At 39.5% G+C, this 27648-nt stretch overlaps 1 long non-coding RNA gene across 3 annotated transcripts; it reads right to left on the reverse strand.

Moving 5' to 3' along the window:
• Positions 1-446: 446 nt before the first annotated feature.
• LOC124719972 lies at positions 447-23629 on the reverse strand. 3 transcript variants are annotated; one of them, XR_007006030.1, is made up of 5 exons: positions 23420-23629; positions 22937-23283; positions 16647-16730; positions 12735-12858; positions 447-1582 (listed from the first exon to the last, which is right to left on the reverse strand). It is a non-coding gene; the product is annotated as an uncharacterized LOC124719972 (long non-coding RNA). The 3 variants fall into 3 exon arrangements; XR_007006029.1 differs by lacking the exon at positions 447-1582 and having other exon boundaries at positions 12576-12858; positions 22937-23280; XR_007006028.1 differs by lacking the exon at positions 447-1582 and having other exon boundaries at positions 12576-12858.
• Positions 23630-27648: the final 4019 nt, after the last annotated feature.

The following is a 27648-nucleotide window of genomic DNA, read 5'->3' on the forward strand; positions in this document are numbered from 1 at the left end:
AAAGGAAAAAAAAAGAAAAAAATTGAAATAGATATTTGCAAGTGTGAAGCTAAACACAGTTGGGAAGTAACATAGTTCACAGAAGTTACCCAATCCGCTTCAACTACTGTGTACTGTCTTAACGCTCTCAGACTATGCCCAAATACTGATGCTGCTGCAAGCTTGAGGAATGCACATAAAATACAGCATTGTTAAGTGCTTCAAGAATGACTATAGATTTTTGGCTTATTTAAGATACCTGGGCAGAAAGAGTAGGTTAGGGGAATGCTCAAAAAATGACTGTATTCCAATCATGGGATGGCAAGTAATGTTGTGAAATAAATAGCTTATGATGTGCACATTTAATGTAGTTTTATTATTCCTATCAAAAAGTGAAGAACAGTTCTTGGTACATTTCTTGAGTTTCATCTTTTGTGGCCATTATTCTGATGCAGTTTTAAACTCTTATTTTGACGTGTATATAAAGATTTTTCATTGTATTAATGTCCCATTCTCGGAAGAATTTGCTTCTATTCTACATTAGTCATCAACATGATAATCAAAAATGGTTAACATAGTGTCTATTCTTGTTAGCTAATATCAGTACTCACTGTAATCTGTACAGTATTGATAGTATATTTACACGCTGTACTGTGATTTTTGCAATTACATTTTTATAGATTTATTATTCAGTTGTGGCAAAGGAAATGCACTGAGAGTAAAGACAAGCAAAATGTGGAATTGTAACTGTATTAAACATTACAGTACTGATTTAGATTTTATTACACCGGCATTCATTGTCTAATATTCCAGGTTCAACTTGGTTTGCAGGGAACAAGGACATAAGGTATATTCCATTAGTAACACCACTGACAAACTATTGCCAACAGATGTGAATTTTACCTTGAGGGAGTATCCTGTAAGCTTGCCTCCTGTGTTGAAATACGTATCTAATACTCTTTATTTGTGTGAAAGCCATTTCTAAGTAGCCATTTTTTAATCACTGATCTTGTAACACTGAAATAAATAATATCGCAAACATACAAATCTGCTAGGGGAGAAAATATTACACAGAATACCTAAATATTTGGAGCCCATAATGATTAAAAATTATTTTGTATTTAGTGTTTTTTGCGTAAACATGCTGAAGTCTGTGAGTTACGTATTACACCAAGGAACATGCGCAAGTCAATTGCACCTTAGTTTCCTGTGGTCGCAACACAATAAAAAAGGAAACCAATATTTTTCTTGGCCAATGGTCTTGCCACAGTGGTAACATCAGTTCCCGTCAGATCGCCGATACTTAATGCCGTTGGGATCGGCTAGCACTCGGATGGGTCACCATCGGGGTCTGCGCAGTGCTGTTGGCAAGCGAGGTGCACTCAGTTCTTGTGAGGCCTATTGAGAGCTGCTTAACTGAGCAGTAGCAACACTGGTCACGAAAGCTGACAGCGGCTGGGAGAGTTGTGTGCTGACCACACGCCCCTCTGTATCCACACCCGGTGATGACTAAGGCTGAGGATGACACGGCAGCCAGTCAGTACCGTTGGTCCTTCAAGGGCTGTTCAGATGGAGTTTTTTCTTGTAAACTTTCTTCAACATGCTGGATCATATTATAAATGCATTATAAATACATCTACATTCACTGACTATTATATCAAATGTTTGTTGATAGTAAGTATTTGAAATGAGAATAGTTAATTGAAAATAAAAGTGATACAGACTTGTATTTGATACCCCTGACAATTTGTACTGATGCACAAATCCATGAGGATATCACACTTAAAAGCATGGGCTGTAACTGTAATTAATTTATTCAGGAAACTTGGATACATTTTATTATAAGGCACAGCTTACATTACATTTTTTTATAAAGCACAACTTACATACATTTGAAACCGCATACCATAGTCCAACCTAGGTGCGCCTCTGTAATTTTACCCCACCCACTTCCCTCCAGTACCAAATTTACTTGACAATTCCCCCATGTCTCTAGATGTATTATAACAACCAACCCGATTTTTTAGTTGTGCCATTAATTTCTCTTCTTACCAAATTTATTCAGTACCAGCTATTTAGTTATCCAGTGTACCCATATAATCTTCACCATTCTTCCATAACACTACCTTTCAGATGCTATATTCTTACACAAATTAATTTTGAGGATGTGTAAACACCTACATTATCTCCCTAAATGAACGCTGACATAATAAGATTGAACAAGCATTTTGTTGTGATGACTGATGTGTAGTGTAACCAGAGGATTAGGTTAATGTGGTTAGGTGACAGTTCGGTTGCGTGTGGCCAAGCTGAATGTGGAAACAGATTGTTAAGAGTGAAGTATTGTCCCATACCTGTGCAGATGGCATTGTATGGGTGGGTACAGTGGAAGTGATGAGGATTTCGTTGTGTGCGAGCACTATCTGGAAGGGGAGATTCTGAGGCCTACTCAAAAGCAGAACTCCTAAGCTACAGTCAGCGAGTCTGCAAAAGATCATATGGACAGCTCATCCCAGTATGACTAATAATATAACTGACTGGAGTGCCTAATAAGAAAATCACCCCATTAATAATTAATGCAACTGCAGATAGTGGACCAAGCACACTGCTCAGCAGATTATTGCAGACTAAGATGGTCACTCCTTCTTAACAAAAAGGTAGACACATCTGGATCTGTGTGGGTGCCAAGCTATTTGGAGCTACATGTAACACATTGATTTGTAGAGTAGCATGATGTCTATGTTCATGCAATATTTAGTGCACTTTTTGTTATAAAATGAACTGCAAGGTAAATTCAGAAAGCACATAAGGGATAATAAACAATTATCTCATGAGTGCTTGACATATATTGTACATAATCTACAAAAAATTCAGTGGGGGAATGTCATACTGTCTTTTACCCACATGCAATAAATAGTTCTAGTTCATTTCATGATAATAGTTGAGAAGATCTAACTGATATTATTACATTACTTCATTATATCACTGTTTGCATTCCATGCAATTACTGAAATTTAAGTATTACATTATTTGGCCATCTTTTCATATTTACTGATACTGCTACAAACACATGGACAAACCCATGAAAAAGGAAACAATTACTTTTCTTTCATAGAATAGTATTACAAATGTTCAATTATATTAGTACGACATTGCATAAAACAAATACACAGAATTTGAATGAAAAGAAAGAAGTCATTGTATGAGAGTCTGCCAGAACGAGAAAGGAACTGTGGTTTTTGTATGGGTAGTTCTGAGCAAATTGCTTTATCGGGAGCATCTGCATTCAGTGCAATCAAGGAGGTATCTGCTGTTGTATGTATGCAATCTCCTCTCAACAGAAGACTGTGTATAAAGTGAAGACAATGATGAGCTGCTGACTAAGAATCCACCTTTACCATTTTGTGGTGATGACTCATGATTATTCTGGTATATAAATGTCAGGTCATTAAAAAATGAAATTGGTAATCTTAGTAGTCTATTAGGTGTAAACAATAATACTAGATTGTGTGTTAATAAGCATTGGCTCAGTGAAGGTAAGCTACAACTGAACATATCACAGGGGATGGTCATGGCATACTGTGGCAGATCGAGCTGGCTTCCGCCACCTGCTCTAATTACACTGCAACTACTACCAATAATTTTTTTCTCTCTTCTCTGACCTTGGGCATCTTTTGGTTCTGATTTTCAGTAATATTTGTATGTGATGTAGGCATAAATCTGCCCATTTGTTATTTAGGTCAGATTTCATTATTACAGTTGTAGTCTCAGTATCTGACAGCAAAAATACAATTAGTTTTGTTTAAAACCATGTTAATTAAAAGTTATGTCTGATTAAAAATTTTACTATAGTAAAAAGCAGTGAAAATATTTTGAGCTAATAAATAGATTTGTTAAAGATGATACCACTCATTGTAAAGACTAGCATTCCAACTTGTCATTAACATAGTTAAAGTTTTATGGAAAAAATTAACATACAAGAAAATTATCATTAAAGTTCAGAAGTAGACACATTTTACGTTGTAGATTTTGGCTCTGTGCTTATTAGATTTCATCTTTTACTGCTGTACTTCTGTTACTCCACTTCCTATGCACAAGGTGGCTCACTTCACTAACTGATTGATCCATTAGTTATGAATATTGCATAATTTCCCATGATGTTCAGTATTGAACTTGTACCTGTAAACGGATTAATGCCAATGCCGATGTGTAAAATGATTCCATATACTTTTCCAAAGTCCTAGATCACTACACTTCTTACCAACAAAATTATTATTAATAATTACAGTCTAACCTGAGTAATAATTTTTTCATATGAAGTTAAGAAATTGGTCACCATCCAACAATAGGACCCTGAAGACAACATATGAAACAGTGAAACCAAAATTGTGGTGTGTGTCTGTAGTTTTGAGGAAATACTATCCTGAAGTCATTAAGCTTTTCAGCTTTATGACTTCAGACTGATGTGCTACCGAAGAGGCATCATAGATGAGACTACATTGTGCAATACAGTGTCCTTAGTGTGGATGATACAAACCTAAAAAGTGCAATGGAAGCAGCAGCACTGATACAGCCCATGTTAAAAATCATAACTATATTTTTGTACTGTATGCTAGACACTAATATTGAAGCATTTGGGCAGTTCTTGGAGAAAATTGAGTTATTTCTTGCAAAATGGTCTGAGGAAAGGATATATATATATATATATATATATATATATATATATATATATATATATATTAAATACAAAGATGAGGTGACTTACCGAACAAAAACGCTGGCAGGTCGATAGACACACAAACAAACACAAACATACACACAAAATTCAAGCTTTCGCAACAAATTGTTGCCTTATCAGGAAAGAGGGAAGGAGAGGGGAAGACGAAAGGAAGTGGGTTTTAAAGGAGAGGGTAAGGAGTCATTCCAATCCTGGGAGCGGAAAGACTTACCTTAGGGGGAAAAAAGGACAGGTATACACTCGCACACACGCACATATCCATCCACACATACAGACACAAGCCAATATATATATATATATATATATATATATATATATATATATATATATATATATATATAATAGAAGGAAACATTCCACGTGGGAAAAATTATATATAAAAACAAAGATGAGGTGACTTACCGAACGAAAGCACTGGCAGGTCGATAGACACACAAACAAACACAAACATACACACAAAATTCAAGCTTTTGCAACAAACTGTTGCCTCATCAGGAAAGAGGGAAGGAGAGGGGAAGACGAAAGGAGTGGGTTTTAAGGGAGAGGGTAAGGAGTCATTCCAATCCCGGGAGCGGAAAGACTTACCTTAGGGGGAAAAAAGGACAGGTATACACTCGCACACACGCACATATCCATCCACACATACAGACACAAGCAGTGGTCCTGACATGTAGAATGACAGAAAGTGGTTGCAGATAACTTGGTAGATCACATGACTGCTCTTTCCTGATGAGGCAACAGTTTGTTGCGAAAGCTTGAATTTTGTGTGTATGTTTGTGTGTCTATCGACCTGCCAGCGCTTTCATTCGGTAAGTCACCTCATCTTTGTTTTTTATATATATATATATATATATATATATATATATATATATATATATATATATATATATATATATACACAATAGAGGGAAACTTCCATGTGGGAAAAATATATCTAAAAACAAAGATGATGTGACTTACTGAATGAAAGTGCTGGCAGGTCGATAGACACACAAACATAAACACGAAATTCAAGCTTTCGCAACAAACGGTTGCTTCATCGGGAAAGAGGGAAGGAGAGGGAAAAACGAAAGGATGTGGGTTTTAAGGGAGAGGGTAAGGAGTCATTCCAATCCCGGGAGCGGAAAGACACACACACACACACACACACACACACACACACACACACACACACAAGCAGACATTTGTAAAGGCAAAGAGTTTTGGCTCTCTGCCCAAACTCTTTAGTTTCCTTAAAATGGTGATTTGTATTGCATTAATGATAGTTCATAATAATTTTTCTGTCATCATCAGGATTCATTAACAATGATTCAGAGAATGGCTGGGTTTCGACTACCTCTCATCGTGCCCTGAATTGAAAAATTTCCCCCCCCCCCCTGCCCCCCCCCCTTGCACACACACACACACACACACACACACACACACACACACACACACACACACACACACACATACCACAATTTTCCCATGGGGCTTATCCTGTAATAGATGTAAAACCTGAACCAAATGTCCCAGGCATCTCCCATCGCATCAAAGGCAGGGACAAACGTGAAAGCAGTCATGTGATCTACCAAGTTATCTGCAACCACTTTCTGTCATTCTACATGTCAGGACCACTGCCAAGTTGTGTGTCCACATGAATGGCCAGTGCCAAACTGGCCAAGGACAACTGGATCACCCATTTGCTGAGCATGCCACCGAACATGATATGCCCGAACTCAACGACTGCTTCACTGACTGGATTCTTTCCACCCACACCACTGCCCTGATCTCAACCTACCCTGCTTCCACTCGAGCCCTACACAACCGTCTATCCCACCGGCACAGTGGCAGAATCCTTTTACCTTCTCTACTTTACTCCACTTCCCCCACAGTCCCAGCATAGCCTGCAGATGCTGCAATTAGCAGCTCATTATCCTGTCTCTAGTATGTCCCAGCATGCTCGCTCGCTTGATGTGTCAATGAGTGCACTGTACAGTATAGAACTTAGTATTGCAGTTTTGGGCACCCTGTTTTTTCAGTTGGAAAGGAAGTTCCTTACAAAATGCTTTTTTTTTTAATGTGCACTGCTCTCATACTTAGTTGTATGGGTAGGCACATTTTATGTTTAAAGCATCTTTAGGAAGCTGTTCATCATCATTAGGGATTCTGAGTTGCCCAGTGAAAAGCCAAACACACTACGTAGCATTACTGACCTGGTTATATGGCTGGTATCCTTTTGTAATGCTAAACTTCTGAAGTCTCATTCTCTGAAATTGGTTGAAATTGTAATCTAATATTTCAGTGATGGACATGACATCATTGATTTAAACTTGAGATTACTTCACATTTCTTGGTGCCAAAACACACAATGATGATTAACTTCTGCTATCAGCTATTTTTATAATTCAAATAAACCAAGTCAGCTACTACACTTTACGAACCCTAAACGGTGGCAGGTTCTTTCCATGGCGAAGTCATCATCCAAATCTACAAAAAAGTAAATCTTCAGAAAATAAAATTTCAAAGAATTTTTGTCTCCAAAACTTTACTAACACTTTAATACAAAGAAGTTATGTGGACGACTAGACAGATTTTCCGAACAAGTTCATTAAATAATCACACTGAGTGACTGTAAAAGTAAGATCTGCTCAGATTAGTGACTGACATTGGAATGTGGAATGTTCGAGTGAACTCTATGAATGTTCACATCGAGATATTAAGGTGAAAGTAGCTGGTCGTGACTCTGCCGTGCAGAAGTTCCTAACTTTTACTAGGACCTGAATTCCTGTTGCTATATAAAGAGAGCAATTTCGAAATTAATGGCAATGACATTATGGGGAAGAAAATAATAATTTGGTTTATGTATGTGATAGATGATTGGGAAATAAAAAAGTTGGCGGATTACTTTATTCATACCATGTGCACTTCCATGAGAATTTACTTACCCGCTTGTACATTTAACAAGATAGTTTTCTTCCTTTCTTAACTGTCAAATTACTCTGATAACCAAAGCTATTTTCTAGTTCAGAAAAATTACATCAAGAAATTATTACAGCTATGATTTTATAAACATACTTAAAGGTCCAAATAATATTATTTCCTGGGTATGGAAACTTTAATTGTGAACAACATTTTAGTTAATGACTTTCACAAATAACAAGATGTTTACTGATAGAGTGAAATGAGTGCTTTCAAATAATTTGTCATTCTGGAAATATTCAACTGCTAGCTCACAATATGTTCCTGAGCATATGGTTTCTGAATAAAGCAAACTAAATATTTCTCTTAAAAGAACATGTACAGTGAAAAATTAACTATACCATAGGCATTAGCAGAACCCAGATGAACTGATGAATAATTAATTTTACTGATACATTACCTAAATACGACTTTTTACTCCAACTTGCTAAGTTTCAAGTTCCTCATCTGTATACTAGAAGCATGTATTCTGGTGCCCTCACCTCAAAAAAGTGAGTCTACAGTTCTCAAATCCAAAACTGTGCATGTCAATCAGTGTTTATTAAGCTACTGTTGATTGCTTTAGCACTGCAGATAATCTAGCTGGATTATGAAAACCTACCAAATTTGGGATATATTTAATCCAGCACACAGCTGCAAGTTTGAGGTGAACACAGTATTAAAAAAAAATAAAATGCTGTGAAACAGTAATAGACCACTTGTGTACATAGAACACAGATCTACAAAAGCAAACTTAAGATAGAGTGGCATTCAAGGGCAGTGAGATTAATACGGAAAAGATGGGAAAAAGTAAGTAAACTACCCATTAATACAGAAATACTTGCCATAGTTGTTAACACATTTACAACGGTCAATGCCTTGGTGGAAAAATGTTTGCAGTTGCCAGGCATGCACCTCTTTATCCGAACCAAAGGGACAGCCATGAATACCTTTCTTCAGGGCTCTAAAAATATGAAAATCACATGAGGACAGATTGGGACTTTGTGAATAATGTGTGTTTCCCAGCAAAACTTCTACAGCATACTCTGCACAATCTTGGCAGACACTTTATTGGCAGGTTGCTTAAACTGTGCTGCAGTTTTGTCTGGGTAGCCTTCACACAACCTCCATAGTGTCCCAGTCTCTCCTCATGTGATTTCCATATTTTTGAAGCACTAAAAAAACATTCTTGGCCATTCGTTGGTTCACACCAAGAGGTGCACTCATGGATACAATTATGGTTTCATAGATAACCGCAAACATTTTTCCATGGAGTGATTGACCATCTTGTCTTACAGTGGCATAAATGTATTCACAGATATGGTGATTACTTTTGTAATACTAAACATTTTACTTACTTTTTCCATCAGTCTTATTTTCATTTGACAGCCCCTTATACATGGAGCTTTTATCTTGTATACTCTTTCTGAAGTTTTGCATCAGTGCACCCAAATATATTATGACAAAAAAGATGAATATGACAGAGTTTAGATCCCATGCAGAGCCAATAATAAAATATTTTGATTTCATTCATCACTCTCAAATTAATTTATTAATTCTGCTATGTTGACTCAATGATAAATCTATAATGGCAGATCCATGATGAGGTTGGGATTTCTTAATTAACACATGCTAAGAGAGATTTTTCCATGTGAGCAGTGCAAACCATACCCTCTGTTTCCACCCTCCCCCCTCCACCACACAAAAATTCATAAGATCAATCTCATCTATCAGTTTCTTTGGGGGGAACAAGGACATAATTCAAGGGAAAATTTAAAACATATCTCATTAGTGACTCCTTCTACTGATTGTCTTACAAGGAGATGGCATGACGGTGGACATTATAACAAATCCAAAGAGGAAAGGCTGCTGGACCTGATGGGATACCAGTTCGATTTTACACAGAGTACGCGAAGGAACTTGCCTCCCTTCTTGCAGCGGTGTACTGTAGGTCTCTAGAAGAGCGTGCCATCCCAAAGGATTGGAAAAGGGCACAGGTCACCTCTGTTTTGAAGAAGGGACGTCGAACAGATATGCACAACTATAGACCTATATCTGTAACGTCGATCAGTTGTAGAATTTTGGAACACGTGTTATGTTCGAGTACAATGACTTTTCTGGAGACTAGAAATCTACTCTGTAGGATTCAGCATGGGTTTCGAAAAAGACGGTTGTGTGAAACCCAGCTCGCTTTATTTGTCCATGAGACTCAGAGGGCCACAGACACGGGTTCCCAGGTAGATGCCGTGTTTCTTGACTTCCGCAAGGCGTTCGATACAGTTCCCCACAGTCGTTTAATGAACAAAGTAAGAGCATATGGACCATCAGACCAATTGTGTGATTGGATTGAAGAGTTCCTAGATAACAGAACGCAGCATGTCATTCTCAATGGAGAGAAGTCTTCCAATGTAAGAGTGATTTTAGGTGTGCCACAGGGGAGTGTCGTAGGACCGTTGCTATTCACAATATACATAAATGACCTAGTGGATGACATCTGAAGTTCACTGAGGCCTTTTGCGGATGATGCTGTGGTATATCGAGAGGTTGTAACAATGGAAAATTGTACTGAAATGCAGGAGGATCTGAGCGAGTTGACTCATGGTGCAGGGAATGGCAAATGAATCTCAATGTAGACAAGTGTAATGTGCTGCGAATACATAGAAAGAAAGATCCATTATCATTTAGCTGCAATATAGCAGGTTAGCAACTGGAAGCAGTTAATTCCATAAATTATCTGGGAGTACGCATTAGGAGTGATTTAAAATGGAATGATCATATAACGTTAATCGTTGGTAAAGCAGATGCCAGACTGAGATTCACTGGACGAATCCTAAGGAAATGCAATCCGAAAGCCAAGGAAGTAGGTTACAGTACGCTTGTTCGCGCACTGCTCGAATACTGCTCAGCAGTGTGGGATCCGTACCAGATAGGGTTGATAGAAGAGAGAGAGAAGATCCAATGGAGAGCAGCGCACTTCATTACAGGATCATTTAGTAACCGCGAAAGCGTTACGGAGATGATAGATAAACTCCAGTGGAAGACTCTGCAGGAGAGATGCTCAGTAGCTCGGTACAGGCTTTTGTTGAAGTTTGGAGAACATACCTCCACCGAGGAGTCAAGCAGTATATTGCTCCCTCCTACGTATATCTCGCGAAGAGACCATGAGGATAAAATCAGAGAGATTAGAGCCCATACAGAAGCATACTGACAATCCTTCTTTCCACGAACAATACGAGACTGGAGTAGAAGGGAGAACCGATAGAGGTACTCAAGGTACCCTCCGCCACACACCGTCAGGTGGATTGTGGAGTATGGATGTAGATGTAGATGCAGATGTAGATGCAGATGTAGATCCATAATGGAGGTGCTGAGTTATAGATACATACAATAAAAAGACTGTCAAACAAAGCTTTTGGCCAAACAGCCCTTCATAAGAATATCTCTCTCTCTCTCTCTCTCTCTCTCTCTCCCTCTCTCTCTCTCTCTCTCTCTCTCTCACATACACACACACACACACACCACACACACACACACACACACACACACACACACACACACACACACACACCTACCTCATCAGTCTCTGGCTGCCAAAGCTGGCATGAGAGCAGCAGTGCAAGATGCTCAACGTCTTTCCTTGGCAGCCAGAGAATGTGGCCACATCAGCACACATTGCATTTGTGTGTTGTGTGCAGTCTAAATCTAATGAAGACCTACTGTAGCCAAAAGGAGTGTTTGACAGTCGTTTTGTTGTGCTTATCTGCGAATCAGCGACTCCCACTCTATGATGAGTAGCAACTATTCTTTTCATAATACTGTCAAACATAAATCTTTCTTTTTTTATTGCTGTGAGATGACAAAGGAAAACCAAACAATTGCTTTTGTTGTTATAACCAGTGCTCTATTTCTGATGTTACGCCATACTGATACCTCTAGTAAGTCACAGTACTGGTACCTCTTCTTTTTTACAAATCACGCACTGGTCATAACTGTTGCTACTCCTACTTGTTTTATTTCTTCAAGATCATGTTGCATCCAAAAGGTCAAACCAAGCAGAACTTATCTAGAAGAAACAGTAGTAAATAACGGTTCATTTTCATAGCCCATTACATACTCTCACGGACAGATCAATCTGAAGTTACAAACAGAGGAGAGGTGATGTGTGGAAAGAATCAAGAAAAAAGAACTGAATACATGATAAATAAAAAGCTGTGTATCATTGGCTGAATGTGTTACAAGAGAATCATTATACCTTATTCTAAACATATACACAGTGAATCTCTGATGAGGTTTCTAGGACAGATGAATATTCAGTATTTCTTCATCCCATAAAAATTCAGATTGCTGGAAGTTATGCAGTCAAAAGACTGGTTCAGTAACATCTGACTGCAAACCCAGAACTTCACGGAATATTACCTCACAACATGAGAGAAATGTAGGTTCAAGTTGAAGCCCAGCAGAAATTTTCACAAGTCTCTAATAGGTATTACATTTATACCTAATACAGCTGATGTCTAATAGTTCACAGCAAGCGAATAAATTTTTAATAATTGAATATATTATAACAAAACATTCAACATTTCATGCAGAACTTGGACCTATAATCATTAGTGGATGGACCATTGAACTCTTCTCAAAAGTGTGTGCACACCTCCCTCCCCCCCTTTCCAAGAGAGAGAGAGAGAGAGAGAGAGAGAGAGAGAGAGAGAGAGAGAGAGAGAGAGAGAGAGGTGTGCACACCTCCCTCCCCCCCTTTCCGAGAGAGAGAGAGAGAGAGAGAAAACACACACACACACCTAAGATAATGATGTAATGATAAATGGGATGATATAACATGTGTAAGAAACGTAACTCATTTTTCAATAAACAAATTTATTTTACTGCAGTTGTTTTTCATATCATATTAAAAAATCCCATTCTTTGCAACAGTAGCTCCAACACAACAGATACAAATGTCAAACCAATTCAACGAACATTTCATGACCGTGAGTTTTCACAGTGGAATGTAAACCATTTCATTTTCGTAAAGTGTATCTATGATACTACAATAGACAGTGACATAACATTAATACATTACCAGACACATTAATTTGGCACAGATGGTTAGTAAACATCCCAGAAAAAATAGTCTGGTGGCAGAGAACGTTTGGTTGTGCAATCCTGTAGTCATTCTGTTGTCGTACTGGATTTGCACCTTGTTTCTGAAAATAAATCAAAGGTATATCGAGTGAATTATTGAATATTTTTTGATAGAACCTGGCAGTAATGGAAACAACTGTAAATAGAATAATATCATTAGAATAACATCACTACATGTAAAATTAGAAAAGAATTAAATATGTACTGATCAGTAACACAAATTTTGTGTGTAGAATACACCACTCTGTCGACAATGAAGTTCAAATCACTCTCAAAATAAGTACCCATTAGTAAAAACTCCTACATTTGAGCACATATTAAGTTGTCAAATGGTGAAACACATAATCAGCTAATCTAATAGTGTATTGCATTCACATTGCAAGTGGGCAGCTGAAGATAGTGATGCTACAGACTTACTGACAGTCATTATGTAGGTGCATGTTCAAGGCATTAAGCATTTTAAGAGCACCATCACATTATATACATTCACTGTGGCTTGACATAAATAAACCATCACAACTGTCAAAGAATAGAGACTTCTTCTACTTATTCACCACATTCTGTACATCCCACCAAGAAGGTGAACCTACAGGGCTAAAACACAAGTGAAGGTACACATTAACAAATGACAACCAAACATTGCTTAAACTGTGCACTATATTAACAAACTATCGCAATACCGCTTAATATTAGTTCTGTTTTTGTGCCAGTTAAATGTTTTCTAGTGAAATAGAAAGAAAGCTGCTACTACTTTAGTTATATTAGGTAGCTGCAGGCTGTCTTATCACAAACTTAAATTTTACTTCATTAATCAAGTATTTTTTCAAAGAAGACAGTAACCTAAATATGTAATTACACAGGACAGTTTACAACACACTAATTGTCATCCGTCTAAAGAAGGAATCAAATCCTTGCACTAAGATAATCAGTGGAAGGAGTCACTAATGAGATATCTTTTAAATTTTCCTTTGATTTGGCTGAGATAACTAATTACTTACTGTATGTTAGATGTGAACTGCTCAAATATCTTCATACCATAGTACACAACTTTGTTAAATCCTAGGTAAGGATGCAATGTTTACACAAAAGTTATATTTATGTCTTGTATTGATAGTGCAGATCACAGTTCAGCTTGAACTGAGTTTTCACAGCCACACTACACCTTGACTAAAATAACTCTGTGACTGTGGCAGTGGCTAGGAGTCAGCCAACTTCAGTTCTTTCTTGACACCCATGTGCCCGCTACAATGACATTTTTTAGGCACCACACAGCTTTCTCAGGCACAGTACAATGCACAGGAAGGGGAGGGACAACTGTTGCCTTGTCCACCATCCCCACTGATGTACTTCCCACTACTGCTGACAATAACAATGAAAGTAATCTAATTGTATGTTTCGCTCAATTTGCATTGTGCAACTCTTGCTTGTTCTAAATATGTGGAATGATGTATGTAACGAACAACCCAGTGCAACGATAGCTGTCTGTCAACCAAGAGGTTATTTCAATCAAAATTTAGAAGAAAACATAATAATCCTTTATCACTAAGCCTACCGAAGGTTCATGAAAGTGTTCAACAACAGCCACAAAAGTTTTCTATTATTTTCCCACTAATATAATCTGAGAGGTGCCAAAATTTCAAAAATTTTTCAGAAATTACTGCTATCAGCCACCTTTTGTATTATTTTTCAATTGTTATTCACCAGGACCAGTTTTGAATCACTATCATCAGATGGCACATATTTATTGCATGTTTGCAGCATTGCTGGAGTTATGCCGCTGCGGCCAGGTGTGATCTGTACATACTTCTCACTACATTCAGTGAACATATGTTTCGTTCTCTTGCCATAACTACATGAGCCACAAGAATGTCGCAAATATGCAATAAATATGTACCATCTGATGATAAATGACTTGTTAATTTGAAACCAGTCATGGTAAATACAAACTGAAGAATAAAACAAAGACAACTTGCTGCTGTAAATCTTTACACAAACTTAAATCTGAACTGAAATTGCTTCTTCTGGCAACTTCTGCTCTAAATATGGATATTTAACAAAAACCTTGTGGTATAAAAGACTACCATTATTGCTTGTGCTATTTCTAAATAGATATAAACATTCCGTAACAATAACATGAGCAGTGACGGAGACGAATATGTTCATTATTTTTACTTTTCAACTAATAAGCTGACTGGTAAACTGTAAATAGCCAGTATGTAGCCATAAACACAAAAAAGACAGAGTGGAAAACCAATGTAATCTACACCATTTTGACACAAACAGACCAATGGTCCTTGAAACATAGCATTATTTTTAACTAATCAAAACATACACAAACTATATCCAAAGAACATAATCACTTTATACACTCCTCGAAATAGAAAAAAGAACACATTGACACCGGTGTGTCAGACCCACCATACTTGCTCCGGACACTGCGAGAGGGCTGTACAAGCAATGATCACACGCACGGCACAGCGGACACACCAGGAACCGCGGTGTTGACCGTCGAATGGCGCTAGCTGCGCAGCATTTGTGCACCGCCGCTGTCAGTGTCAGCCAGTTTGCCGTGGCATACGGAGCTCCATCGCAGTCTTTAACACTGGTAGCATGCCGCGACAGTGTGGATGTGAACCGTATGTGCAGTTGACGGACTTTGAGCAAGGGCATATAGTGGGCATGCGGGAGGCCGGGTGGTGTACCGCTGAATTGCTCAAAACGTGGGGCGTGAGGTCTCCACAGTACATCGATGTTGTCGCCAGTGGTCAGCGGAAGGTGCACGTGCCCGTCGACCTGGGACCGGACCGCAGCGACGCACGGATGCACGCCAAGACCGTAGGATCCTACGCAGTGCCGTAGGGGACCACACCGCCACTTCCCAGCAAATTAGGGACACTGTTGCTCCTGGGGTATCAGCGAGGACCATTCGCAACCGTCTCCATGAAGCTGGGCTATGGTCCCGCACACTGTTAGGCCGTCTTCCGCTCACGCCCCAACATCAAGTAGCCCACGTCCAGTGGTGTCGCGACAGGCGTGAATGGAGGGACGAATGGAGACGTGTCATCTTCAGCAATGAGAGTCGCTTCTGCCTTGGTGCCAATGATGGTCGTATGCGTGTTTGGCGCCGTGCAGGTGAGCGCCACAATCAGGACTGCATACGACCGAGGCACACAGGGCCAACACCCGGCATCATGGTGTGGGGAGCGATCTCCTACACTGGCCGTACACCACTGGTGATCGTCGAGGGGACACTGAATAGTGCACGGTACATCCAAACCGTCATCGAACCCATCGTTCTACCATTCAGAGACAGGCAAGGGAACTTGCTGTTCCAACAGGACAATGCACATCCGCATGTATCCCGTGCCACCCAACGTGCTCTAGAAGGTGTAAGTCAACTACCCTGGCCAGCAAGATCTCCGGATCTGTCCCCCATTGAGCATGTTTGGGACTGGATGAAGCGTCGTCTCACGCGGTCTGCACGTCCAGCACGAACGCTGGTCCAACTGAGGCGCCAGGTGGAAATGGCATGGCAAGCCGTTCCACAGGACTACATCCAGCATCTCTACGATCGTCTCCATGGTAGAATAGCAGCCTGCATTGCTGTGAAAGGTGGATATACACTGTACTAGTGCCGACATTGTGCATGCTCTGTTGCCTGTGTCTATGTGCCTGTGGTTCTGTCAGTGTGATCATGTGATGTATCTGACCCCAGGAATGTGTCAATAAAGTTTCCCCTTCCTGGGACAATGAATTCACAGTGTTCTTATTTCAATTTCCAGGAGTGTATAAAGTGATCTACTTCTTTATTATAATAGGTAGATTGGTGTTAAGTAATGACTCCACCCACCTGTTTTGACCTGTAATGCCATCAACATAGTGCACACTATTTGAAGCACAGACAATATGGTGACCACGATGTCACTAATTACACCTGTGAACGAACATAATAACATGTGAAGTATTTAACTTCAGGAATAGAATGAAACTAACAGGACAACCAAATGAAGAGGAAAAACTAAATAAAAGACAATAAGAATAATGACATTGCTGCAAAACAAATATTCGCCAAAATATCAAGCACACAAAATCCTCAAAAATTAACAACAAAAAAATTACATAAATTAAAACTATTGGTGTTGTAAATTTCACGTGACTTACATATCTCAAATGAAGAACTCAATACCAGTAACCCATACAGAACTCAAAAACTCAACACAATTTACGGGAATACAGAAGCCTCTGCTTTGACCCATGATGTAGCCAATATGGCGGAAAAGACCATTCCCATCCTCTCCAATATGGCGCCTATGACATCAATACATAAATGACAACAAACACAAAACCAACACACATACCTCTCTCCAAAAATATAATCAAACTAATGGGACCAGTGCAGGAAATTGGGGGTTATTGGGTGGGGACAGACTAGATATAAACGCATACAGACACACACCATGATTCCAAACCACACAAAACGGTGACATAAAACACCACAAAATTCTCAAGTTCTGCTACACTTACAACACCGACAGGAATCGATCACTTCCCTTAACCTACATAGCTCAACCGCATTTGTCAATACCACAAAATAAAAACCAACTACTCCAAAAATTATAATCACACTGCAACTATCGATACTAAAAAACCAACACCTAAAACAACAAAAATTGGAATCAGCGACTTCCCTTGACCTACGTAGGTCAACAGCAGCTCACGATACCAACACACAAAGATGAAACGACACATGGAATCGGACACTTCCCGTGACCTACAAAGGTCAACAGCAACTAAGATTGGAATCGAACACTTCCCTTGACCTATATAGGTCAACAGCTCACGATACCAAAACACACACAGCTATGACGACAAATTGCAATTGGTCACTTTCCATGACCTATGCAGCTCAAATACAACTGACGACACCAAAAAAAATGAAGTTGAGTACTTCCCCCAAGACAGTTAAAGCAACAAGTGCCGATGCCAAAACACCAACAACCAACACATGCAGTAAATAACACCGACCTAACAACACATAGAAATCCCACAGAACATCATAACACACAAACAATAGTCCCAAAACACCGACTACTTACCATAAAAAAGTTCTGGGGCTACACACTAACCCCAATTTGTATAATTATTCTTCTTGCATATGCCGCATTTTACTATCTCTGTCACAAGCCCAAAAAGTTGCAGAAACTTAATGACGGACAACATGTGCCCCCCATTTCAGCCAACGATGCACACTATTAAACTTAGAAGTCATATTGATACCTAACAAAAGAAGCCACAAATTGAATTAAACGACTTACCGCATGACAAACAGCAAACCAATAACATCAAACGACACTGCAATCGCATAAACACAATGGAAACTTAATTCTTAACTCACTGAAACTAATTTCCGTTATTCTATAACAGTCACGACCGGTAAGTGCACACTTCAAGCACCTACACCAAAATGAACCCAATACACCACCAGATGACACCACCAATGGCAACAAGACGACATCTACAAACACAAAACACTCATAAACTAATGTCCGCAAAGTCATGATGTCATACAACACAACACCCTTACTTCACGATGGGTGGGATCGGACGCCTCCATTGACCTACATAGCTCCAACAAAGCCCTCGATACCAGGAACCAACCACTCTAAAACATGGTATTGCAAATTTCACTTCACCCACATAGCTCAAGCAAAGCCCTAGATACCACACTTTCACTTACTCTATCTAAACCAAAGTTCTCAGTACAACACACCAAACCGTGCTCACATGACTAATATCAGAAATGTATCCTAACCAATGATGGTATGAAGTTACCCATAATACCTACCAATAACAATCCAACAATTGCCAAGTGCTAACAGGGAAATCCCGAAAATTCATGAAAACTTTCATCACCATTGATATCAATATACACAAACAACCTTTCCCATTGCAACAAGCAATGAGCTACTCATAAATACCTGTATCTTCTTCACAACTGAAGGAAAGAGAAAAATATAAAATTTCTGACCACAAGATACACACAGCACTAATATTTCCTAACATAGAAAAGAATCCATCAGCCAAAACAAGCAAATTCAAAGTAACACACCAGAAAGCCAGCACAAATTCTTTCAATAGCAACCCGAAGCATCCAACTGATTTCAAACAACTCACTAACAAACCTCCAGCACAAGAGAGCGCTACAAAATACTACAACACACAATCTACAAACACAAAGACTCAAAAACATCAAGACTCACCAAGACATCACAGGTCAAAGCAGACGGGTGTAACATCAGCACCTTAGCTTGTGCGAATAACCTCACGTTAGCCTCAGGTAGGAAATAGTGATGAGGCAATGACTGCTGATTGGCAGGAAAATAGGACTAAATTATCAAGGATGAAACTTAATTACTGTTGGAACATTTGTTGAGAGTTTGCATCTTTTTGGTACCACCCAAAAAGGCCAGTACTTCCTGCTTTGCAATTAGGAGATCTTTCTCACCATACTGGCCCACAAACAGGGCTGACAGCATACTTTTATTCCATCTGTCCTACAGCATTTTCTTTCTAAGCAGCACAGCTAAGATCTAAAAATTGTCCATTCTAACAATGAATTTCTAATACTTATATCCTAAGCCATTTACTCCGTAATAGTACTTATGAATAATAATAAAGAGTGAATTTACTAGATGCTGATTTGATTTATGAATTTTCTGAATGCCCGGCGACACATTCATATGAATCGTTACCTACTATTTGAGCACCTTGTTTTGCAAATGCATATTTCCCACAGTATTGCAGTTTTGTTGCATTTCTCTTCCTGTTTTTATCGAGTTTCGTCACTACATACTCCAGTGAGTAAAAATAAAGTTCAACTACTCCATTACTTAACATATCAATATGTTTAAACGAGAGTTACCTTTCAAGAAGCCTTACAACAGTACTAAGTTCCATACAACACAGCTATGAAACTGAATCTGCCGTTTATAATGTTCATGAGTACAACACTACACGTGCAGCTTGAGTACATAGTCACAATATTAAATAAATCCTATACATTTATATTCTATGGGAAAATACAGTATTCTAACCACAATCATTTTAACCGACGTGAATGAGAATGTATATTATGTTTGCTGTTTTCTCTCCAATAATTTTGCGTTCCGTTTTTTGTCTCTTAGAAACCACCATAGTACAAAGCCTATTACTGAGTTACTACAAGAGTTCTGTGCAGCATCTACCACCTTGACGAAAACAATAACAAACACAGATCTTTCTCTCTGCCAAAAATTTCGTCTTCAAAGTTAAAACTCGCAACAGCTTCAACCAGTGCCACCTAGGAATGTGGCCGCTACACTACATGTGTGACGTCAGCGTAAGAGTCACACCACTGCGCTCTGAGTCGTGAGAAACTTGTAGCTGCAAGTGTGTATTGGACTTTCTGTTTATCTAATAATTCATTTATCTAAAATAAAAAGAAATTCTAATACTTTAAATAATGTTTCCTTATTTTTTTACAATAAACTTTTTTTCATAAAGTCTCCTTTAAACTTAAGTAATTTGAAGTTAAGTGAAATCATGAATTATCTGTATAAATGTGTTTACAGAAATCAAGGAAATGTTTGGGAATTCAATAAGCAATGAATTTGTATTTATGTTTACACAGTTATCATATTTGTTTATTATCTAAAAGCATAATAAAATAAACAGAGCCAAATTTTCAGTCCATTTTTCTCTTTCTCTTGGGGGTTGTAACATTATTTGTATTTACAATGTCATTGACCCTCTTTGTATAATTATTCAAAAGAATATTGACAGCAGCACCAAGTATATTGTCAATGATTTCATGTACAGAGTGATTTGCAGTGCAAGCAAACCCAACAAATATGTCATCGGGCAAGTTGCTATGACACACAAAGCAATACATTTCTTTGACACTTTTCCTGATGAAATAACTCTTCTTTTTCTGTAAGCAGTTTCTGTGCAGTAACATATACACATACTACACATGTTATAACATCCTGACTAGGATAGCAGACACCACTTCTACTGGTCACAGTTGTTCAACGATTTCTGGCATCTTTTACATTCTCATCATCTCCTGTTAGATACATTTTACAATAATCACATTTAAGTTTCTTAATGACTGTTTATGAGCAGTAACCACTTATGTAGTGAAGTACAGGCCACACATCCTCATCTAATTCCTGTATATCAATATCTTCCACAACTACATTTAACTCTTCATTATATGTCACTTTTGGAAGGTCATTTATGTCTGTCTCATTAGAAAAAATATCATCCTTGGCAATTACATCACCCATTTTTTGGGACTTTAATATTAATGATACATAGCTTTGTACCTTCAGTTTACTTTCTGTCTCAAAAATTTGTCTAATTGATACATGGTAATTACCGTCAGCCATCTGACGAAATTTACCAAACCTGCTTTCAAGGTCATCAGTTTGAACCTTGCCTGTTAGAAAGTATTGCTTCTTTTTCTCATTGAGCCAATACCTAGCCAGATCCACCAATGCAAGAGTGGTATGCCTAAGAGCTAAATGTGTTTGTCTGCTAAGACCAATTAAACCCTGAGAATTTTCCTTTATTACCCAATTTGCAAACTGGTGTAGGAACTCTGGTATGTGCTCAGAATTCCTGGTTATTGGCTCTTGAAACCTATTTAATAACCTTTGACCTTTTAACAATATTTTTACATTAACTGCATCCCACCACTTGCAAATGACCTCAATGAAAGTTGCAGCATTGTTGCAGTATTCAATATTGTGTTTACGGCCTAATTCCCTAAGAGCAATAGCTGCTGTATGGTCAAAAATATGGAGAGCAAGTTTTACATTCTGCCTTTCTATGGTTGAGGGATACAGTGATTTAACACATAGCTTGTTTGCAAATTTCAATAAATTTGCCTTTTCCACCAAATGAAGAAATTTCAAACTATTGAAAGACACAAAACCACCATCCAGCTCATTATTAAAATCTGGGAACTCTATAATCTCTTCTTTCTGATTCAGCCAATTTTTACGTATGCATTTTAATAGGTGCACACTATCAAATATAAAATAAAAAGGCCTACTTCCATCACCTGGAGAAGGGTGTCAGTATTTAATTTTAAGTTCAGGTGGAACACTGAAGTAAGATACAGCTTTCTTATCGATGGCATTATTATCAGATACAATACCAACAACTTCAAACCCCATGCTTTCTAACTTCAATACAATATCTTTTAAAGAAGGTGGAAAGAGCAGGGGCCTGCATACCTTTGACCAGCAGAATATGAGCTACATCAGTGTGCTGTGTATCCAAACTACGTACCATGAATATGTAGGCTGCAGATGCACATTCACTACTATTATAGGCCTGGCCAACTATGTTTCCCCCTGTGGAGTCCATCTGTGACTTTAAATGGATTTCATCCATCGAGAGCAGAACTATCCAGTCTTCTTCAGTTAAAATGTCACTTTCTTAGTTTTGTATCCAAGAAAATGTGCAGGAACTTGTTCAAGAGCAGGATTATGAGCAAATCCACCACGTATTCTAGTCAGAGTAGCAGGGCTAGGCATAGTTATTATACCACTGCTTCTTAAAAACTTGTAACAGTGAGGGTAAATAGAATGAACTAATGACCACAAAACTAAAATATCCCATGAATATCTTGCACTATTCTTCTTGCATTTTAGCAATGACATCTGCTCTTTCATAAAGTTTATAATTTCATGTTTATCTGGCAACTTTTCAGATAAATTATTCAAAATAGTGGTTATGAAATAAATACTCTCATTAGGTTCCTGATCTTCTCTGTTGCTAAATTTTAATTTGACAATATTAAGAATATTAGTTAGCTGTGTTGTGGTACTTACAGTTACTGTAAACTTTATGTTCCCTGTTTGACCAAGCTGTAAATCATTGACATGGACAGTGAGTGAGATTTGTGTTAATTGTAACATAACACAGAACTTTCAAAAATGGCACTTCACTAATTAAAATAAAATACACACTATTCAATTTTTTGACATAGGTCCACTCATTCAAATCACTACTATTAATTTTATCACATAATTTCTTCAATGAAGAGAATGATATTGCCTTCTTATGGTTGTCATGAGTAATCAAACTTACTTTCAGCATAGATCTGATGAAAGCATTTTCCAAACACTGTCTTCTATCTTCAGGATGTTCTCTTGATGCTGACGGTGTAGATAAATATTCAGGACATCCTGGCAATAGTGCTGGTATTGCAACTATATAAAAAAAAATTAATTCTCAGTACCTTACCATTTAAACCAAAAGCGTAAGAGATTCATCCAATAATTATATAACCTAACTCGAAGTCCGTAAACAAACAACTTAACTTTCCTTAGACGTGGGCGGTCAAGAGGCGCTGTAATTAATCTTCCAGTCTTAGCATAATATGCTGATGTAGTACTTTCTATACTGTGTGCACGGAAATGCAGCTCACAAACCTGCTAAAAATAATCGATTATGTAACATTAGTATGATAAAAGTTTGGTCTATGTATACAGGTTATGTTTATAAATTACAATTAACACTCAAACTAAACAGAACCATTTCATAGGTTTATTTAGTAAAGCTGCTACTTACCACAGGGATCATTCCATGTCAGTTCAACCAGGGGCGCCAGCTCATAGTCTCTGATTTGACTGAAATTCAGTACACTAATTCTAACACGTGTGGAACACCCATGTATAAAGTATTAGTTTCCCCTGCTAATTAGTTCCAGAATTATGACTTGTGAAAGAAGGTGGCGTGACCCGGAAATTGCAACCCACATGTGGCTTTGCATTTGTTACGACCCGTACGAGGCCAATGAGAAAGACGACCAACAAGAAAGACAGGCTGCACCGCGTACGTCACACAGAGGATGTCATGTGACCGGCAGCGTCCTAACATCTTGTCACTTCAGAACAGATAGCGCCTCTGTCTAAACTGCATCCATGAAAGTTTTATATGAATTAAAGTTGTGCTGGGTGCACATATACTGGATTTCTGAATACTGGTAAACTTTGATGCAAGATATACTTAGAAACCTAGCAATCAAGAACTCAGTTGTAGGCATACGTATTTAATAACTGAAAAACAGCAGGTCTGCAATGACGGATAAAATATATGCATCCCAATTAAGAGTTTATTCAACTTTTTTGCTTACTAACCGAGCACAGTTTGCGTCTAGATGTATGTGATTTTAGACATTTTTTGCTTGTGGTTCATTTTTGTCTCCAGTAACCGGCAACACACAATAATTGCGTGAACGAAAGGAAAGAATGTGATCAGAATTTTTTCTAAAATGCAGTTACAGACAACTAATTTTCGACAGGCTCTCACATAGAATTCCATTCATAACATTATTTGTAAGTGTATGAACATATCTAACAGACAACGAAATATTCAAATCCCAGTGATCGAAACAAGTTAAAAGATATGTGTCGTAGGCATTTCCGTACTAGATTTCATTCACGCAAGGACCAGAGAAATATGGGTAGACCGCCTTTGATTTCAGTAGGTGTGTTTTCCTAACATGAAGGAAAATGTCAGCAGCCGATACTTTTCCTGATATATTTCACCGATTTTTGTCCAAGGTGTTTCATTTTTAATGACTGAAAATTTAATTACAGAAGATTCTTATCTCTACAGAATGATTTTGATGAAGTTGTGCATTACGCCACAGTAGGGCGATCACCTGAATGTAAGAGATGTACCTTATTTCCTGTTTTGCACAAATGCCACGTTGTTTCTACGAGGCATAATAAAATTGCTTCTATTAAATACTTTAATACAGGAATTATTATGTTCTTGGATTTGAACAAACTTGATGTATCGAATTATCAGAAGCAAATTCTCACCTGTAAATATTATTTTATTTTATTTTATTTTATTTTTTTTTTTTGCGTATTTTATCCATTGCAACTACAAAAAGGCACCTGATAATGAGGAAGAGGTTTCCTCTTACCAGGTAGTGCAAAATAAAGTAACTTTTAACATATTTATGCAGTTGTTTGGCGGTCATTTCTACCAAAAACAAAAATCTCACCTGTACTTTGACAAGAACTTGTCACTTACCCATCTCTTGAGGAAGTCAGTGTTGATGCAGATATTATGTTCATGGAATAAGAGCTATTAGTTTTTTGGAATAACTGCTACATCATTTCAGTGTTTTCCACAATGGAAAATTTCTGCTTGTAGTACTGACTGTTTAGTAATTTTTAATAGACATTCACAAGGGTACGAAGTCAAAAAAGTACACATTGTCAATATATATATTGGTTTGTGCCTGAAGATGACACTCCAAAATGCATAATCTAAGTTCTGTTTTTTTTTCCATTTTATGCTCGCTGTATATTCTAAGTATTTCATAACATGAGATAAACTATCATCAAACAGTGTACTACAGGTAGTTTCCACAAATCAGCGGGCAGTCCGCCGCATTTTCAACTCGGCCGGCCCCACTCGCCTTATGCGGGTTTTCTCCGAGGACGCCCCCTCCATTGACCGTCTCCTGAAGGAGGGTGCCCTCCTCTTCAGCCAGTGCTACAAGGTCGACCCCTCCCGTTCCCCTCCTCAATCCCTGCGCTGCCAGAGGTGTCTGCGCTATAACACACACCCAACAGCTGAATGCTGCGAGGCCCCCACCTGCCCGCATTGTAGGCAAGCGCACTTCCTCCGGCAATGCCCTATCCTTCAATCCCCTCCCTCCTGCAATACCTGCAATCTCCCCCAACCCACCTACTCCCAAAAGTGTGAAGCCTGACCCCCTCCGACCACTCCTGAACTCACCGTCCCTGTCCGTTCTCTGGACGCCCCCACCCCTCCTGGCAATTCCCTTCTTCCCCCCCTACCGCTGAGGACATCATCAGGTTCATCACCATCGTCCATCAGAATGTCCATCCCTTTCAGCGCCCCCACATCCTCCAACAGATCTCCCTTGCCGCCCGTTCCATTTTCCAACTCAAAATGTACGCCACCTACTCCAACAACCAGGCCCATTTCACCTTCTCCCGTCTTGACACCCTCGTCTAAATCCCTGTCATGGCGCGACAGCAAGGTATCCTTTTCAACAATATCCGCTCCCTTCCCGCCAACAAGAACCTCTTCCCTCAGACCCTTGCCACCCACCGCGTGGATGCCTTCCTCCTCAATGAAACCTTCCTCCAACCCCACCACTCCATCCACACCTCACCCTATCTCCTCCACCACTCAGATAACCCCTCCCAATTGCGTGTGGCGGAGTTGCCATTGGTCACCACCGCCAGATCCCCGTTCGGCTCCAACTTCTCCTTCCCGACCCCACCGAACACCTGATCCTTAATCTCTTCTTCCCCGGCCTTACCATTACCTGCGCCACCATCTATGTCCGCACCAACGCCCCTATTCCTTTCGACTTCCTCTCCCACATCGACCGTACCTTCTCCTCCTACGTGATCGCTGCCGACCTCAACATCCATAGTCATTCCGCTGCCCAGGTACGGCGGTGGCATCGGTTCCTCTCCTCCCTTCAAGACGACCTCATCCCCATCCCCCAGCACACCCGTCCCAAATCCAACTCCACTCCTGATGTTATCCTCTCCTCCCCCAACCCCCTTGGCCGCATAACGGTGGATGTCCTGGAGCCTATTTGTAGCGACCATCTCCCTGTCCTCCTCACCATTTCAGACGGTCGTCGCCCCCGCCCCGACCCTCGTACTGACCCTCCCCCTAAGTACGTCCATGACTATTCCCGTGCCAACTGGAATGCCTACCGGGATACCCTTCCCACCCAGGTCGATAGCCACCCCTTCACCTACCACCACCCTGACGATGTCTCCCATGCCGCCCCCTTTCTCCAGCACACCTTGTCTGAGGCCGTGGAGGCTCACGTCCCTACTGTCGCCATCCACCCCCACCGTCCTACCTTACCCCCACAGGCCGTCCTCCTCCTCCGTGAATCCCGTCGTCTCTACCGTGCCTTCCTCCGCACGCGTGACCCGGACACACTACGACGCCACCGGCAACTCCAGCGACACATTTGTAATTTGCTCGCAGCTAAGAAACGCCGCGACTGGCGACAGACATGCACCCGTTTAAATGCTACCCTACCAATCAACTCATCCAAGTTCTGGTCGGCCTTCCGTCGCCTTACCAGAACTAAACCCTCCCCCTATTATCCTCTTCTCCATGATGATCACCCTTTCCCTGACACCCTTAGGAAGGCCAATCACTTTGCCTCCTACCTCTCCGATGTTTTTTCCATCCCCGATGATCCACAGCTCGATTACTCCCTCTTCCCGGATATCCGCGATCGAACTGACACCTCTGTCCCTCCCCTCGCTCCTGGCTTCCAGTACTTGGACAACATTGCACACACGGAACTCAATGCCCCCATCACTACACAGGATCTCATTGATATACTCTGCACGAAACGCAACACCGCTCCTGGTCACGATCGTGTCACCTACCGTCACCTTTGTGAAGCTCCTGTCTCTTTCCTCTCCACCCTGGCCAGGCTATACAATGTAGCCCTGTCCACCGGTTACTACCCCGACCTGTGGAAAACCTCCCGTATCCTCATGTTCCTTAAACCTGGCAAACCGCCGTCGGCCGTCTCCTCCTACTGTCCCATCAGCCTTACCTCGGTCTTCAGCAAGGTCCTGGAATCTGCAATTAACAGCCATCTTTGAAAACAACTACCATTTTATTAAATTGGAAATGATGATGAAACTTTCCAAAGTAAAGAATCTAAATCATTGCAAAAAATGTTTCCGTTTTATAATAATGTATTTGAGAAGCAGAGACAGAAGAACAATTAGAGATTATCTAGTTGATACAGCATTTAAAAG

This window comes from Schistocerca piceifrons, chromosome 11, assembly GCF_021461385.2.
Source record: "Schistocerca piceifrons isolate TAMUIC-IGC-003096 chromosome 11, iqSchPice1.1, whole genome shotgun sequence".
NCBI lineage: Eukaryota > Metazoa > Arthropoda > Insecta > Orthoptera > Acrididae > Schistocerca > Schistocerca piceifrons.